Here is a 7,593-nt window from a genome sequence, read left to right as displayed (position 1 = left end):
TCTAGTTGTTGCAAACCTGTATAAATGCCTTTGTTCTGTTGAACACAAAGAATATATTTAGGTAAATGTTAGCAACTGAAGTTTCTTGGGCATCATTGACTACCACTAAAATGGTGGTCAAATGTGGCTTTAAACTGTTTGTCTTCCTAAATGTTTGAAAATATTTCCTCTTGTGTTTAACAGAACAAAAAAATCTTCAATATGGTAGTCAATGGTGCCCCAGAAATCTCAGTTGCTAACATTCTTCTAAATGTCTTTCTTTGTGTTCAACCAAACACAGAAATGTATACAGGTGAGGTTGAGTGCTTTATGACATACTTTCATTTTTGGGTGAACTATCCTTTTAAATAATGATCTGTCAATTTAATCAAAGTAAAAAAAAGATGACTTCTTTACTTTTTATTGCTAAGGTAATTAACTATGATTATATATCTGCACAACCAGAATATATGATTTACTCCCCATGTGAAGCCAGCCAAGTATCGGGCCTGCTTGGCCTCAAGTGCCAACCCAACACAATATCAAAAATATTATAATATACAATAGGCCCAAATAAGATCAATTATTCATATTGACATTAATAGGAAAACCAACAATTTTATAAATGCATAAACAACAAAATTGTGAGTGACCAAGTGCCAGAGTCATATTTTGTATTTTCTTGCATATAACCACAAGTGTTATTAATTTATTTTACTACTAACTTCTTGACTTACTTTAATTTTTTACCATAATTTGTCCGATTAACTTTTTTTAAATTTGAAATAAGGCATGTATTATTTATCATTTAAAACCTAACTACTTGCTTTTGTGATATATTTTGATTGGAAAGTGAATTTCTGATATATTTCTTTGAAATAAATGGCACTTACTCAAACATTTTTATGTATAGTTTGTGTGCCCAAATACTTTCTGAGTTCACTCTATACATCCATATGTGGCACAGACAAAGATTTGCATCATAGAATGTGAATAATTAAGAAATAAATCTATGTATCTGGTTCAATGTACAACACCAATAGCAATTGTACTGAAGGAGGCAGAAAGAGTGCGTGTGTCTGGATTGAGATCTCTGGCCCGTCCCCTGCTGACACTCATGCAGGCAGATCACAGGCTCATCATGTCGCCTCTGTTTGCCCAGAGCCTCCTTCATCAAATGACAAGTTTGCCACACGTTTATCTTTATCAGATCTGCAGAGAACCAGAGATGAGAGAATGCGAGGGGGAGCGACGGGCGAGAGATATTGCCTCTCTTGCTCTCTCTCTTTGTACCCGCCATCGCCTGGGGGCCAATTACCTTCTACTCCGACAGGAGCCCCCTCTTCCCCTCCCCTCTTCTCTATCGCTCACTCTCGTTCTCCTGCCCTACAAATACAGCAACATCTGCCCCTGAATATGCAATCAGCTTGTCAAGAAATCAAGGAAACATATATACATACAAATGTAGCGGCAGGGCGTAAAGCTAATATTTACTGACATTAGATCCATCTGTAGTACTCTATGCATCTTAATCTGGCACCAGGGTTGTTATCCTAGACCTGACAAGAACAACTCACACCTACTCTTATCCTATAGTTTCGTCTTTGCACTATTAGCAAATCTATGTCAGTCTATTGCTTCAAAAATTACTCTATTAAATTGGTATTAGTATACTATATAATTAAACAATATTTTATTAGAGATTAAAGCAATTTTTATGTTATATTTAAGGTTCTCGAGCTCAACGTATTTAGAACAATAGAAAAGAGAAGTCCTTCGCTAATGTTTAAAATGCAATTGCTTTTACTAAAAGGTTCTCCTTTGACATCACAAAAGAGTTAAAAAAGTACCTCTATGACATATAAAAGAATCTAAAAATGGCATCAGACTGTAAAACACTTTTTTTGGGACCTTTATTTTGAATGCAGGTCAGTTAAACCTATTGTGTTGAATCTCAACCTCTGAAAACCGGTCATTCCGGTGTTGATTTGAAAAACAAAAAGTTTTGTTTATGCTCTGTTGAGCTGTGAAGAGACACAATGCTCTTGAGCTTGAGCTTTCTGCAGTTGTCAGAGTGAAATCGAAGAGGAGAAAAAAGTGAAAAAAGGAAACAGAGACAGACATAGATGCAGATTATCCTCTCTCCAATTTTACATTCACAGATTGCAGGAGCATCAGCACCTCAGACAGAGGAACAAGAGAGAAAGAGGGAGGGGTGGCATGACAGGAACAGGCCGTGTTTTGACAGCTGTCTCTTTTATGGGACCCGACGCAATCTCATCCCGCTCTGAGATTAGAGAATAAGAGAGACAGAGAGAGAAGAAATTGAGAATTATATTCTTGTGAAGTTTAGTGACAAGTAAGGTTTGAAAGAAAGTTTGAACAAAGAGACACACAAGAACAGTGAATAGAAAATCACACTAAAATGGCTTTTGGTTATCAAAAATGTAGTTATAAAGTAATAAATGTTCTTGTTGAGATTTTTGTTTTTGCATTTAAAAATGTAAAGAAAAATATAAGAGTGGAGAACAATAACATCAAGTTCCAAGCCAATTGTGGTGTTGTTGTTTTACCTTTGTTTTACTTTTTGTCACCCCTATTTATGCTGATGTTGTGTTTGTTGTCACTTTCAGTTATTTGTCATCTGATTATTTAGTGCTTTTCTTTCCACTCTGGAATGTGTTTATTGATTGTCATCATTATTCGTGGTTTGTGCACAAATAATGTGTGTAAAGTGTAAATGCTGGTTGGAAAATTTGAGTATAATTATAACTGTCAATAGCTGCTGACATATTATTTATTGCAGAATTTATGCCTTAGTTGACGCAGATCCAGAAACAGTCTTGGTGTTCAGTTTTTATTCTTTTTATGTTTTATTTATAATTTTAAACTAAAGACTAAACCACAACATTTAATTCAAATAAAAAAGACGCTTTGCTCTTTTTTAAACTTGTGAACATGTGTTTTTTACATACTGTAAACTATATCCTGTGATCTTTTAACCTGAAAACATCTATTAAACCCAAGTTGGTAAATGAACATTTCAGCAGACTTTTTAAAAAAAAACTGTTAATGTCAGAAAGCTCTTTTAATAGCTGCATTACAGGACAGAGTGCTGGAATGAAAAAAATAAGAGCTAGAGCACTGAGGGTGAGTGAAAGAGAGCGAGTAGATATAGCAGCATTTGCATAATGTCCTCTCCCACATTCGGACCCTGAGGCGAGCCGCCCAGGATAACAGAAGGCCAATACTCTTAATTCAATCTCGTTATTTTTTCTAATACTTGAGAAATTAATAATTCTGGCCCCCGCCTCCGCAAACCACCATGAGCGCTGGAGCATCACAGAGCTGCATAAGTTTGTAACTTTAACCCAAGCAATTGATGTGGGGAGGCCCTTTAGGCAGAACCTACTAATGAATGGATTGCATGTGAGAGAGGGAAGTTAAAAGATGGTCTTTTATAAAGTAATTTAAGAAAATCCTGTTAGCTGGATCAAGTACAAGAGTATAATTTCTCAAAACGGGTGAATAAGTTAAGGCCCCCCCGTGTCTCTATCAGAGATGTGCTGAAGAATGCGCACCGCAGACACACAACGCAAACACACAATCAAAACACACACACTCACTATTAATAAATAAATTGGGAAAGTATCTTAATATGTGAAATCATTAGGTCTATTAAACAAGGGATAAAGTATGGGAAGTCAACGCTGGCTGTCAGATGCCGTAACAAATCAGATCAAATTGATCAAACTCAATCTAACACTGACAGTAGATCAAAACTGTAAAAAACATACACACTAGGTAAAAGAGGCAAAATACTTTCAGATGAGTGTTTCATCACGTCATATGTGTATTTTAAACCATATAAAATATTTGTGATCTAGCTTATTATCTTATTGTCGTTTATTTTTTATTATATTGTTTATTCTATATAAGAGTGACATTTTATTACAACTGTAATAATACAACTATTATTTATATATTTTTATTTATTTAATACAGATATAATTGTATTATGCGTAGTTGTGGTGGTGGTAATATTTAATATTATAATAAATTATAATTATTTTAAAGCCAGATCAGTATTCTGAATTTAATCATTTCTATTCTATAATCTATAATACCACTCACCTATCCCCTGATTTATTATTTCCCTATTTGTATATGTCCTTCATCTTTAATTAATCATATAATTCAAAACCCATTCATTCATTTTTGTTTCAAAATTATAAATCTATATTTTTTTATTCCAATTGTGGTGAATCCAAATGGATAATTCTGTCACAACACTTACCTTCAACACAACATATATCATTATTCATAATACTGTTTGAATGTTTGACCTTGTGTTTGAATGTTTGGACTATAAATGTTTGACCTTTTGTTTGAATGTTTGGACTGTAAATGTTTGACCTCTTTGCAAATAACAATATATGAAATTACAAAAAGTTATTGTATGACAACAAGAGTATGTAAATTGTTCAGAATGTGCCACAGAAGGCAGTTGAAACTATACACACAGGTAATGGACGTCAGAAACTACTACATCTGTTCTGCAGCGATAACATTTAATTGTATACACAACATCATATTATGAGATTCTGAAAAGTTGGGTTATTTTTTTACTTTGCATACCGCTTTTTTATAATATACAAATGACTTCCAGGTGTAACTATATATTTTTTAAACTGTAATCCCCGTCAGTTTTATTTTCAGGTTTCATATGATGTCCTCTGTATACCCAAATGTTGTTATCGCAATGCCTCATTAATTAAGTTAATGCTAATTTAGCCTTTCTCCTTGTCTCTCGCTCGTCTGTGCGACGTGCCTTGGGATGCATCTTTAGAGCTGGAGGGCAACTGAAAGATACTGAAGTGGCTGGATGGCAAAGACTGACTTTGGTACACACTCTCTCTCCTCACACACAGTTATCCTCACTCCTGGCAGACATACACAAACATTCCCAATTTCTAATCTCTCTCTCTCTAATCTAATTTTCATCATTCACCCTCTCTCTGTCTCTCTCTCCTCAATGCTAGCCAACTCTCTTTTTATAAATTCTCTCCCCTCTCTGCGCTCTTTCTGTTTCTATCTCCTATTTCCCTTTTTTGTTCTCTCTCTCTGCCTCTCTTTTCCTCTCCTCTCTCTCTGCATCTCTTACAAAGGCAGCAGGCAGTATGCCTCCCCTGAAAATGAGGCCACGCACGGCAAGTATGCAAATGAAAGCAGTGCTGCTGGATTAGAATGGGACACCATATACCCTAAATCATGATTGTCAATCATGGCAAGGGATTAAGGATATGGGTTTATAGACCTAAAAAAGCAACACTTCCCCCCCAGGCGCACTTCCATTGTGAATTGGGAGTGTGGGAGAGGCTTGTTTGGAGAATTGGGGGCTGCTTAAGTGCACTACTGCCCTCTGCCTTTCTATCAAGGTTACTGCACATTCAGCGTGGACTGTTTTGGGTTGAATGAAGTTCAAACTAGGTTTTGGGTTTGCTTTTTCTGGCACTGCTTGACTGAGTGGCTCTTGCTTAGTGCCAAGAGCTATAGAAAATAATCTGGATATTGTTCAATTTTTAAATAAATACACAGTACAGTGACTGAAAATAATGTTTTATGTAATTTATAATTTTGTATTATTTAAATTCAAGTAATGGTGAATAGATATTACATTTATAAACCCATGGAAAAAAGTTATATAAAAAATAACCATCAATTATTGTTAAGATGCCTATGAAAGACACATGGAACATCTCATGCAACATTTGAGCACTAAACTTTTATTTAAAAAAATGATACGGGCACTGTTTCTGTATTTCATATGGACAGATAGTGGCACTATGAAGAAAACCTGAATGTCTTTTAAAAAACAAACACGCAAAATAAAATATATGTTTTTTTAAATCTACTAAACAACCTCACCCACCTTTTACACTTGTATTCTTCTGGATTTTCACAAACCATCATTGTGCCCCTCACTTAGCATGGCACCCTTGCTTCTGTGGGATTGGCATGGGCTCAGTAACAGGTGCAGGGATGGGTAAAGACAGAGGGCAACATCTGCTTCACAACAGGAGACAGGGCTGGCACTATAGTGTACACACATCTGCTTGCACACACAATCTCAAAAGCACAAAACAAAGACCACAGTAGTAAAAATGAACAGTATACAACCTCCTGCAAGATATACAGTAAATCCTCACAAACTTATATAAAAAGACGTCATACAAACATGATTTAGAACATCCAAATGCACTTAGAAATTGGCCTAGTGAGGATTTGACCATTTTAACCAATATTAATAAGTCTGATTTTCAAATGCACAGTGCGCTTGAGGCTTGAATGTGAAATACTGACATTCACTTAACGCACCCTCCTTACTGAATGTATCAAACACTAATTGATATGAGTCTATCGACAGGCATAAGAGCAAAGGGCTAATCGTTCAGCATCATTAGGTGAAGATTTAGCTTAAAAGCTTTGAGCTGGCATTAAGCAAAGCTGCTGTTGACATGGATTGAGTGCTGTAATGCTGTATTGTCACTGCTCCAGGAGGCAGAGAGAGGGCGATTTTAGAGAGTGATGTGCTCAAGCTTGGATTTGTGGGCTGCCATAACACTGGAGGGCACTGCAGGGAGTGTGGACCAAAGGAATGGTCGTGCAACTTTAATAATTCTATAATAACTGTTTAATAACTAATTAAGTGTGGGGGTAGAGGATGTCTAATCACAAGCTACAGAGTAAAGTTGGTTAAACTTTAACAATTGGTTAAAAATGTGTCTAATTTTCAAATTGGGGCCCAGACAATTGATGCATAAGTTTAAGGCAATGAGAGATACAGATACAGGAGCAAATCACAACCTTTCTATAGAATATGATATATTCCTATTAAACCTTTTTGAATACAACGATATTTTTGTTTTACAGATTGCACCATAAACTACTGTTATGCAAAACTGATACTGTGGTAAATTATAATAGAACGGAAAATCATTAAAATTATGCGACAACAAAAATAATCACTATACACAAATAAAGGATTATATTATATAGTTCTGATTTATATTACAGCTAAATAAATTTGGTTCATGCAGGATATTTTAAATAGATCAGATTTGTCATTTAATTGTCCATCAAATGCAGTGTTTCTTGAAAATACACAGAAAGATATTTGGAAGAATGTCTATAACCAGAATATCTTCTTTTGTGTTCACCAGAACAAATACATTCATACAGTTTGGAACCAACCAAGGTTGAGTAAATTAAGACAGAATTTGAATATTTTTCTGTGAAATATCCCTTTCAGAATAATTAGTAAAAATATCTCAACAACATAAGTGCAAGCCTACTGAGGACATGATGAAAAAATAATCAAATCATTCATACAAGCTATCCAACAAACAGAGTTTTTGGTTCCTGTTCGGAATCATGAAAAACGTCCGAGAACGTTTTTGCTTAATTGCTGTGCAGATTTTTAATATTTGGTCTATCTTCTGCACCACACATTATTTGATGTAGTAAACGCGTGACTTTGTTTTCAGCAAAATACGGACTAACAAGAGGCTACATTTGAGAAGTTGTTTAAAAATAATAATAAAGTTACACTTT

The sequence above is a fragment of the Triplophysa dalaica genome, chromosome 15 (assembly GCF_015846415.1).
Source record: "Triplophysa dalaica isolate WHDGS20190420 chromosome 15, ASM1584641v1, whole genome shotgun sequence".
Taxonomy (NCBI): domain Eukaryota; kingdom Metazoa; phylum Chordata; class Actinopteri; order Cypriniformes; family Nemacheilidae; genus Triplophysa; species Triplophysa dalaica.
This window is presented reverse-complemented; position numbering follows the sequence as displayed.